Genomic DNA, 10,639 nt, shown 5'->3' with positions numbered 1-10,639 from the left:
TGGGTCACACAGGCTGCTAAACTCTTCTACAGCTCATGTATCTTACTAGAAAGATTAACTACAGCCCTGAAGGGCAGTGGAAATCAATATCTATGGGCCCACCTGTTGACAACCACTACATATGAAAATTATGATTTGGAATCTAATATGTATAAATGAATGAGAAAGGAAGGAAGGAAGGAAGGAAGGAAGGAAGGAAGGAAGGAAGGAAGGAAGGAAGGAAAGAAAAAGAAAGTTTGTGAAACTAAGAGAAAGAGGTATAATGTAATGGATCTGAATGAAAGTTTTCTGACCTTGTGGAATGGAGTTGATGAATAGTACAGAAGAGAAGGTGCAGGTTTCATTGTGAATGAAAATACTAAAATGTATGCCAGAAGGTACAAATTGGAGTCATCTAGACTATTGTGGGTATGTCTAGAAATTCATAGGCTGGTGATAATTGCATGTTATGCTCCAATGAATGGTGATAATGAATGAAGTTGGGTTGAGTTTTTGGGGAATATTGCACAATATTCTGTTTTTTGTTTTACAGAAAAACTTCATTGTTTTTTCAAAGTATTGTTAAAATACAAAATATAGAATATAGAAAAGCTAGAGTACAGAACTAAAGAAAAAAAAACTATAAAAGTACAGAACAAAGTAGAAACAGAAAGTGACTTCCGACCTTCTCCAGTACAGACATGAATAGCTTTAGAAATTTAATATCTTACAATTAGTTAAACCTTAATAATGGTATTTCTATCAAATCAAACCCTTTAAGTCCCATGTTGTTTCTTGAGTTGCTTCTCCATCAAACCTAAGAGAAACAGTTCTGGGTTTGTTTGTTTTTTGTAAGTCCACTTTAAGGATCTTTTGAATATTAACATATATTTGATACCAAAATATTTTAGCCTTTTCACAAGTCCACCAAAGATGATAAGTTCCTTCATCAAGAGAACATTTCCAACAAACATTCGTTATTCCCTTATACATTTTTGACAACTTATCAGGAGTTAAATACCAACAATACATCATTTTATAAAAATTCTCTTTTAAGTTATAATTCAAAATAAATTTCAAAACTTCGTTCCACATATTCTCCCACTGCTCCAACATATTATATCCAAAATTCTTAGCCCATTTAATCATACATTCTTTAACTTGTTCATCTTCTAAATTCATCTGTAACATTTTATACATCTTTGTAATGACATGATCATCATTTATACCGAGTTCCATTTCAAATTGAGTTGTTTCATTAACAAATCTAAAATTCTTTTTACCCGCTTTAAAACATTCTGACAATGGTAAATATGTAAACCAATGACATGTAAAACCTTCCAGCTCTAACAATTCCCTTAAGCTTCAGTTCACCCTCTTCAAAATTTAACAAACCTTCATAAGTTAACCAGCTTATTCCCCCCACATTTTCTCTTCTAACAAATGCTTCATGAGGAGACAACCACAAAGGTACATTAAGAGACAGTCTTGCTTTGTATTTATTCCAAACCCTCATTATAGCATTCATAACAAAATGATTCTTAAAATCTTTATTAGCTTTAATTTTATCTTACCACAAGTAGGAGTGCCACCCAAATAATTCATGACCTTCAAGTTGCACTAACTTCCTGTTCTTCAAGGTTATCCATTCCTTCATTCAAAGCAAACAACAAGCATCAAAATACAACCTTAAATCAGGTAAACCCAGACCTCCTCATTCTTTGGCATCCTGTAATGATTTATATTTAATTCTTGGTTTCTTGCCTTGCCAAATGTACTTAGAGATATCCTTCTGCCATTGTTTAAATGGTAAATCTGTTGACAGAAGTGGTAAAGTCTGAAAAAGAAACAATATCCTAGGCAAAACATTCATCTTAATCACAGATATTCTCCCCAAAAGACACAGTTGTAGTTTTTCCCATCTTAACAGATATTTTTTTGACATCATTCCAAATTGTAACATAATTATTCTGAAATAACATATTATTCCTGGTTGATAAAATCACCCCCAAATATCTAACCTTTTTTATAATCTTGAAACCAGTCTTACCCATCAACAATTCTTGATTGGACGAAGTCAGATTTTTAGTCAGCATCTTTGTTTTTTGTTTATTTACTTTAGGTCTTGCCAATGACCCGAACTCTCTCAATTTCTTCATCAGATGTTCCACAGTATCCAGAGGGTCTTGTAATATCAAAACTAAATCATCAGCAAAAGCCCTCAGTTTAAAAACCTCTCTTTTAATCTTTAGTCCCTTTATTTGTTCGTCTCTTCTAATGTCTCTGTTAAAAACTTCCAACACCAAAATAAATAGCAAAGGCGACAAAGGACATCCTTGTCTTGTCCCTTTTTGTATATGACTTGGTTCGGTTAACTCATCATTCACAACGTTTGCCTTTTGAGGTGTATAGATTGATTTAATTTCCTGAATGAAGTACTCTCCAAAGTCCATATTTTCCAAGACTTAAAACATAAAACACCAGTTCAAATTGTCAAAAGCTTTCTCTGCATCTAGCAAAATAAGAGCCACTTAAATTCATTGTGGTATTGTAAGTATTCTATAATATCCAAAACAATTCTTACATTATTTATTAACTGTCTTTTGGGTAAGAACCCACATTGGTCGTGATGAGTAATTTCCTGTAGAATTTTCTTCATTCTTTCAGCCAGTATTGAAGCAAATATTTTATTTATTTATTTATCTATCAAATTTGTCACTGCCTATCTCCTCCGACCAGAGGGACTCTGGGCGGTTTACCACACAGAATAAATATACAATAAAAACTCAAATAAATACATGATAAAATTCCAATAAAATCCCATTAAAACCAAAACAATTTCTTAACTACCCCAGCTCATAAAATCCAGATGGCTATGATCTCTTCAACCATCATGTAGGAGGGCACTTCAAGGCACCAGCCAACCCCAAGTATGTTGATTCTCCTCCCTGCCCCAAGCCCGGTGGCTGTCCTAACAGCCAGGAACCACGCTGAGACAAGGAATAGGTCTCTAGTGTTTTATTACTGCTACATAACAGGAAATCCTAACAAACTGAAGAAGCATGGGAAAAACCCAGACATATAAACCCCCAAGGTTAAGGCGGGCCCGATCTGTGTCTCTTTGAATGGCTACCTAATTCCTCAGTACTACGCATGCGCTTTACAGCCTGGATGGGAGCCCCCTGCTCGCCATCCTTACTCATGACAGTGGCAGAGCCAGGTCTTCAACTTCCTCTGGAAGGCTAGAAGTGATGGGGCAAATCTTACCTCCGGGGGCAAGTTGTTCCAAAGGGCGGGCGCTATTGCCAAGAAGGCCCGCCTCCTGGACCCTGCCAGATGGAATTCTCTTATTGACGGGGTCCGCAGCATGCCCTCTCTGCATGAGCGGGTGGGACGGGCTGATGATACGGGGAAGAGGCGGTCCCTCAGGTAATGCGGTCCCATGCCATGTACGGCTTTAAAGGTGATAACCAACACCTTGTATAATCATTATTCAACAATGAAATTGGTCTGTAATTCTTAGAGAGGGGTCTTGTCCTTCCTTTGGTAAAACTGTGATATTAGCTTCTTTCCATGAATCGGCATTGCGGAACCTAACAAAATAGAGTTCATCAGTCTTTTAAAAGGTTGAAGAATCTGATCTTGAAAATGTCTATAATATAATGCAGATAAACCATCGGGACCTAGTGCTTTTCCCAATTTAGTGCTTTTTATGGCTTCGACTACTTCAAAAGTACTTATAGAATTATTCAACATTGCTTTCTGTGTCTGTGAAAGTTTTGGTAAATCTTGTTTATTCAGACATTCTTCTATATTCTCCAGTGAGACTTCTTGTTTTTTATACAAGTTAGTGAAAAAAACTATAAAATGCTTTCTTAATCTTCTCATTATCCAGTAATTCCAGATTTCCTTCTTGAATCTTTAATATCATTTTCTTCTCTTTTTATTTCCTCAGTTTATATGCTAGCCATCTTCCTGGTTTATTAGTGAATTCAAAATGTCTCTGTTTAGCATATTTCAACTTCGTTTCTATTTTTTTCACAGTCAACATTGACAATTGCTGATGTAACTTAAGTTGGTACACAATATTGTTATCTGTTGGTTTTTCCTGTAACTCAGTTTCTTTCAGATTACACAATACTCTGAATGATAATTATCTAGGGAATATGTCCTGTTATGAGACAAGAGAGTACAGAAAAAAATACTGGATCATTTAGCAACCTAAGTATGAATGAGAATGGTGAATAGCATTTGGTAACTATCTGAGGACTGGTAATTATTTAAGATTGCTGTGTTTTAAGATTATAGATGTGGTTGGGTCCATGCGATGGTTAATATATCCTTGGGAGAGGGGGTGTTTCTGGTGGCCTTTAAAGAGGCGTTGGTACACCCCCTCCTCAAGAAGCATCGCTGGACCCTATTGTTCTGGACAATTTTCGTCCAGTCTCCCGCCTCCCCTTTCTGGAGAAGGTGGTTGAGAAAGTGGTGGCTTTGCAGCTCCAGAGGGTCCTGGAGGAAATGGATTATCTAGACCCCTTTCAGTCAGGTTTCAGGCCCAGTTATGGGATGGAAAAGGCATTGGTCGCACTTATGGATGATCTCTGGCGGGAGCAGGATGGAGGCAGTGCATCCATCCTCACTCTCCTTGACCTCTCAGCGGCTTTCGATACCATCAACCATGGTATCCTTTTGGGGCAACTCAGGGAGTTGGGGCTGGGCGGTGTAGGAGGCTGGTTCACCTCCTTCCTCCAGGGCCAATCCCAGTCGGTGTTGATAGGGGAGGAGAGATCAGCCCTGTGGCCCCTTCTTTGTGGGGTGCCACAGGGATCAGTACTCTCCCCTCTCCTTTTTAACATCTACATGAAACCGCTGGGTGAGATAATCCGTCACCATGGGATGAGGTATCATCAGTATGCTGATGATACTCAATTGTAAATCTCCATCCTGAGTGAAGTAAGTGATGCCGTGACCACCCTCTCTGAGTGTTTGGGGGCTGTGGGGGCCTGGATGGGGAACAACAGCCTTCAACTGAACCCTGGTAAGACCGAGTGGCTGTGGGTTAATGGTTCTTCTGTATCCAGGACATTAACATCTCTGGTTCTGGATGGGGTTGCACTGCCCCAGACAGACCCAGTACGTAACTTGCGGGTCCTCCTGGACTCACGGCTCCTGCTCGAAGAGCAGGTGGCAGCCGTGGCCAGGAGAGCCTTTGTGCAGCTACGTGCTGTGCACCAGTTACGCCCTTTCCTGGACCAGGAGGCCCTTCAAACAGTCACTCATGCCCTTGTTATCTCTCATATAGACTATTGCAATACGGTCTACATGGGGCTACCCTTGAAAAGTATCCGGAAGCTTCAGCTTGTCTAGAATGCAGCTGCGCGAGCTGTTTTTGGTGCCTCCAGAAGGGCACATGTAACACCACTGCTGCGCAAGCTGCATTGGGTACCAGTTTGCTTCCAGGTCCAATTCAAGGTGTTGGTTATCACGTTTAAAGCCCTACATGGCATGGGACCAGGTTACCTGAGGGACTGCCTCTTCCCCATTACATCAACCCGTCCCACCCGATCATGCAGAGAGGGCATGCTACGGACCCTGTCTGTAAAATAATTTCATCTGGCGGGATCCAGGAAGTGGGCCTTCTCCGCAGTAGCTCCTGCCCTGTGGAACATGCTGTCCCCGGAGGTAAGATTGGCCCCAACGTTCCTGGCCTTTCAGCGGAGTCTGAAGACCTGGTTCTGCCGCCCCGCTTGGGGTGAGGAGGGGAATAGAGTTACATGGGGATGGTTGTTATAGACCACTCCTCCCACACTTGGACTGTTTTAGATGTTTCATCGCTTGGATTTTTTATTCTTTATTTCTGTTTGTAGTATTTTTACTGTATTTTATTTTTTGTATTATTCTGATGGTTTTAATCACTTGTTGTAAACTGCCCAGAGGCCTCCGATGGGAGGAGATGGGCAGGGATAAATTAGATAGATAAATAAATAAATAAACAAATTATAGATAGTGATAGGTTAATCTAGAATGAAAAATATGTTAAGGACTGTTTGTTTAATTCCAACTCTTCTGCATCATATTTTCAGTGTGTGGAAAAAAAGAGGTTTGGATATTCTGCTACATTCACAGTGGTGTATGCCATGTGTAAGCAACTGTAATAGAGCCCAGTATTTAATTTGTAGCACTCCTTATAGCACTATCCCAAATACTTTGTGTGTGTGTGTGTGTGTGTGTGTGCTATCAAACACTAGTTACTTGGTAGCCAAGTCTATAGCTTTAAAGCCAAAGAGTAGGAAGGGATTGCCCTGAGCCACCTCTTATTCCCCCTCTTCCAGGGCTGTTTTCATTTTACAGCTATACCCTACAAAGCTATGGGAGAAAACTAAGAGATTGCATCAAAAGGTGGGTTTAGTAGATTCTCAATTGTTTGTTAAATGACTACATATCAAGTATACTTTTGAATTTTCCAGATTTATATTTCTTCCTGGATTTTGGAATTACTTGATCCTGATCCTGTTTCTGAAGTTTCAGTGGCTGGTTAGGAATTTGTCATTATTTTATTTTCAAAACCCAGGCTTGTTCAGGCTATTCATTGTACATTTTTCATTGATCACAATTGTTTGAACTTTTAAAAACACTTATTTCACATACCCTCAGTTTAATCCTTGTGAACACACACACACACACACACACACACATATTGGCAATTGTATAAGGATCTGACACAATTGACACAATAATGACCTGACTCATGCATTCATGTAAAATGTAAAGTAAAATTGCATGCCTACCAAATATAAAACTAATTAAAAATCGTAAATCAGGAGGCACCCAGAATGGAATGTAGGACAGAATGGAATGTGAGACAAAATCTGCAGACCAATAATGGAATCAGAAAGATCTATTTAACCTTCCAAGCCACATAAAAACCATATAGCGGTTTCTTCTCTGTTTATACTCCCCTGCCCCCCAAAAGAAAACAGATAATTTTAAGAAACTCTTCATTTCAGAATATGGTCGTCTTCAAGTCAAATTCAAAAGAATTTATCTCCTAGTTATTGTCTAGAGCAATATTTTCTATGTGGTAAGAGTTCTATCAAGCAACTAAAGAACTTTGGCATTTGGTGAAAGGACAGGGGCTTAAGTTACAGATGGTTTCGTAACTTAAACTAGTAGCATTTAAATGCAGTTGGAAGAAAGTATCATCTTATATAGACTGTTTTAGGACATTGGGTAATGGAAATAACACACTCGTATTTCATACTCCTATCATCCTAAATCATTAATTAGGATGCTCAGAGATTTACTTTCTTCTTTAACACCATCAGCCTGACTACAATCTAGCGGATTGCACACACAAGGGCTACTTTCAACATATAGGCATCAAATCTATATTAGCTTATGAAGGGCAGTCTTCAGCAAATCTGAGACTAGGTTTTGGATTAGCGTCTTATGTAAAGATACCAAACCACTGGAGTTTGTAAAACATGATATATGCCAATTGTGATTTATTCAATTAAATCTGTTAACCGAATAGAAAGATACGTGAATCCAGTCATTGGCTGGACTCATATTTCAAGCTTAACCCTAAGAACTGGTTACTGCAAATATACTTCATCACAGTCTCCTCCTCTTCCTCCTAGCCATTCATGTAACATTTTTTATTGGAGTGAACCAGAGGACTGAAGCATGAGCAAATTTAAAACAAACTGTGGCTACATTCTGATTAACTGTAGATGGGGAAATCCCTGAAACTTGTGTTTGGATGACATGCTTGACTTAACAAATCCTAGATGGATGGGAAACACACCATGCTGGAGAAGGGGCTAATGGGTGCATCTGGCTTAGCCTGCTCTTGTGGCTAAGCATGACATGTAAATGTTCATATGATCTAATCTAGCTTATCCTCCCATTCAAGCTTCTTGATATGAGACTAAATTGCCATTCTGAGTGATGGTAACACAATGGACTGCCTGCATTGAGACAACTGCCCCATGTTTTCTTTTGCACGGGCAAAAGCAGAGGTGTATATTCTAGAATGGATTCAGAGTCAATCCTCTGAAAACACTGACTATTAATTAGTTACAAGTAATTTCAGTCCCATTCATTTTGTGGACCTAGTGTGAACATACTTCAACAGGTAGCAGCTGTGCTGAGAAGTGAAGCATGGTTGGGCCTGGTTAGTACTTGGATGGGAAGCCCCAAGCATTCCCTGGGCACTAGACTAGGCAGAGGAGTTGAAAAAACATCCCCAAAGAAAATAGCAAATTACTGCCTTGTAGTCATCAGGTGTTAAGATGGACTGAAAGGTGTCTCTACATTTTTATTGTAAGCATGGTTAAATCTGGTCCTGCTTGAGTGTTTCTTACTGCAGTATAATGCCATTGGGTTTTTATCAAAGTGAAAGAGAGCCCTGGAGAAATGGTACAAAAATGGATGGATGGTTTCATCTAGAGCAACGAGAGCTGGGCTGCAAAAATTCAGACAATTACTAGATGGAAGTATCAAATATCTCCCCACTGCTATCTGGTAGCCATCTGGATATTTGCAGTCCAAATCTTGTAGGCCTCTGTTTGCCCTTCAGGTCCCTAGCCAGTGGCTTTTTTAGGCAGAGCAATTTTATCTTTCTTTCTTTCTTTCTTTCTTTCTTTCTTTCTTTCTTTCTTTCTTTCTTTCTTTCTTTCTTTCTTCTTTATCAAATTTTATCACTGCCCAATTCCCCCCCCCCCAAAGGAGGGACTCTGGGTGGTTACAAATATATCTATCTATATTGTCTGTCTGTCTGTCTCTCTCAACTATCTAATCATCTATTTATCTATCTTAAATCTTGATAAGCCCCTAGATTTTCATTGTGGAGTTCATTAATGCATCTTCATCATTCTTGGTGGGGCAAGATAAGTTTCATTTGTCCTGGAATAGTGCCATAAAGTTCAAGAAGATTGTTGTGCTATAAAGTGCTTGAAGTTAGAAAGCTTGGTTTCACCTTAATCTGTAAACCTCATAATCACGAAGAAGAGTACGTGCAAGTCATATCCATATCTAGGGGACCCACAGGAATGGGATCAAAAAAGCCAAGATGGTGGTTGTGACGGTGTGATTGAAGCCCCACCACTTTTTTACAATAAGTGCATGTGCAATGCATGTAACAAAGGATGAAGTTTTGATAGTGTGGCCATGGCTGCCATTTTAAATTTTTTGATCCCCTGCAAACACCCTTGTCTATATAAGAAGAAAGTAGAGTGCAAACAAAATATGAGGGGTGCCACTGCAAAAAGTAAACAACTTAAGTAGCACTTCTTTGTTTGCAGTTTGACTTTGCCAGCTGCTGAACAATCTTGTTTTCAAATTCAGATTCATAATTCAACATGGAAGATTTCAAGATCTCCAGACCAAAGCTGACCTATAACATTTTGATCTGGGATGGAGCAGCAGATGGTCCCCCCACCCTCAGTTGAGGTGCTTACTTCTCAAAGTTAACCAAGTGATTTTAGAACAGGAGGCAGAAGAATCAGAAAATGTCTCTCTGTCCCTGGCATTGAAAATACAATAGCAAGAAATCAAATGACAATTTGTTGCACTTTTGTGGAATCTAGGCATGTTGGTAAACAAAAAGGGGGTAGGTCTGGAGGATAGAAATTCCTGTGTTAGAGTAGAAGTTAGGCATTTTAAATACCCCCAAATTGGAATCAACACAAAAATTGGACTCCCCTTCATAATTACAATACTGTTTTAAACACAGTGCTGAAATGGGCTTCAGTATCTGGCTAGATGCTGGACTACAACTCCCATCATCATCCTTCAGCATTAGCTAAGCTGGCTAAAGGTAACTAGAGTGGGAGTTCTACAACATCTGGAGGAATACATGTTTTCCACTGTAACACAGTGGCTTGATAAAGCAACAAATTATTTAGATGTTTTTTGGCAGGACCATATCATCACAGTTTTTCTCTGAGCTAAATGTAAAGCTGCTTTGAGCCAGGCTCTGGGAAAGTCCTCCATTTGCCATTTGATGAACAAGGTGCAGCTGCTCAGAATGTCAGCCTGGCCAAAGTCAAGCTTCTGCCTGGGATTGGGCAAGATGATTGGCATTACAGTATCTCTTTCTTTCTTCTATATTTAAAAGGGTGGCACTCAGGCCAAAAAAGTTGCCAACCTATAATAAAGCATATAATATAGGTCAGGGACAGTCACCTCTTCAAAGTATGCAAGGTCACAAAACAGAAGTCATTAGAAGTCCTGGAATGTCCTTTAAGGCAGTTAGTAACAAAATCTTGAAAGCCCATCAAAGGCCCTCCCTACTTCAACTTATAGCTAACCCAATCAAGATTGACTTGTTTTGAGTTTCTTTCTCATTCTTTCTACTTTCCCACAACTTAGATATCTTTTCTGTATTGCCCTCCCTCTGCTCTGAGTCAAGCACACATTTTATCCCAGGTAGATGCAATTGCCAAGTTTGACAATAAATGCTTTGAGAGTTTGCTGCACAGACCACCTTGTTCACATAGTTGACTTCTATTGGATTATTTCACCCACCAAACATTATGTGGGATTTAGAGCCATTCAATAATTCCCTCTTCAGACCATTTTTAGCAGTGACTGAGCCACAATTAGTTACCTATAGTTAATTGTGCATTTACTCCAAAAGGGTAATTTGTTCCACTGG

Source organism: Candoia aspera, chromosome 2 (genome assembly GCF_035149785.1).
Source record: "Candoia aspera isolate rCanAsp1 chromosome 2, rCanAsp1.hap2, whole genome shotgun sequence".
NCBI lineage: Eukaryota > Metazoa > Chordata > Lepidosauria > Squamata > Boidae > Candoia > Candoia aspera.
The sequence above is the reverse complement of the archived record's forward strand: the minus strand, read 5'-3'. Positions refer to the sequence as shown.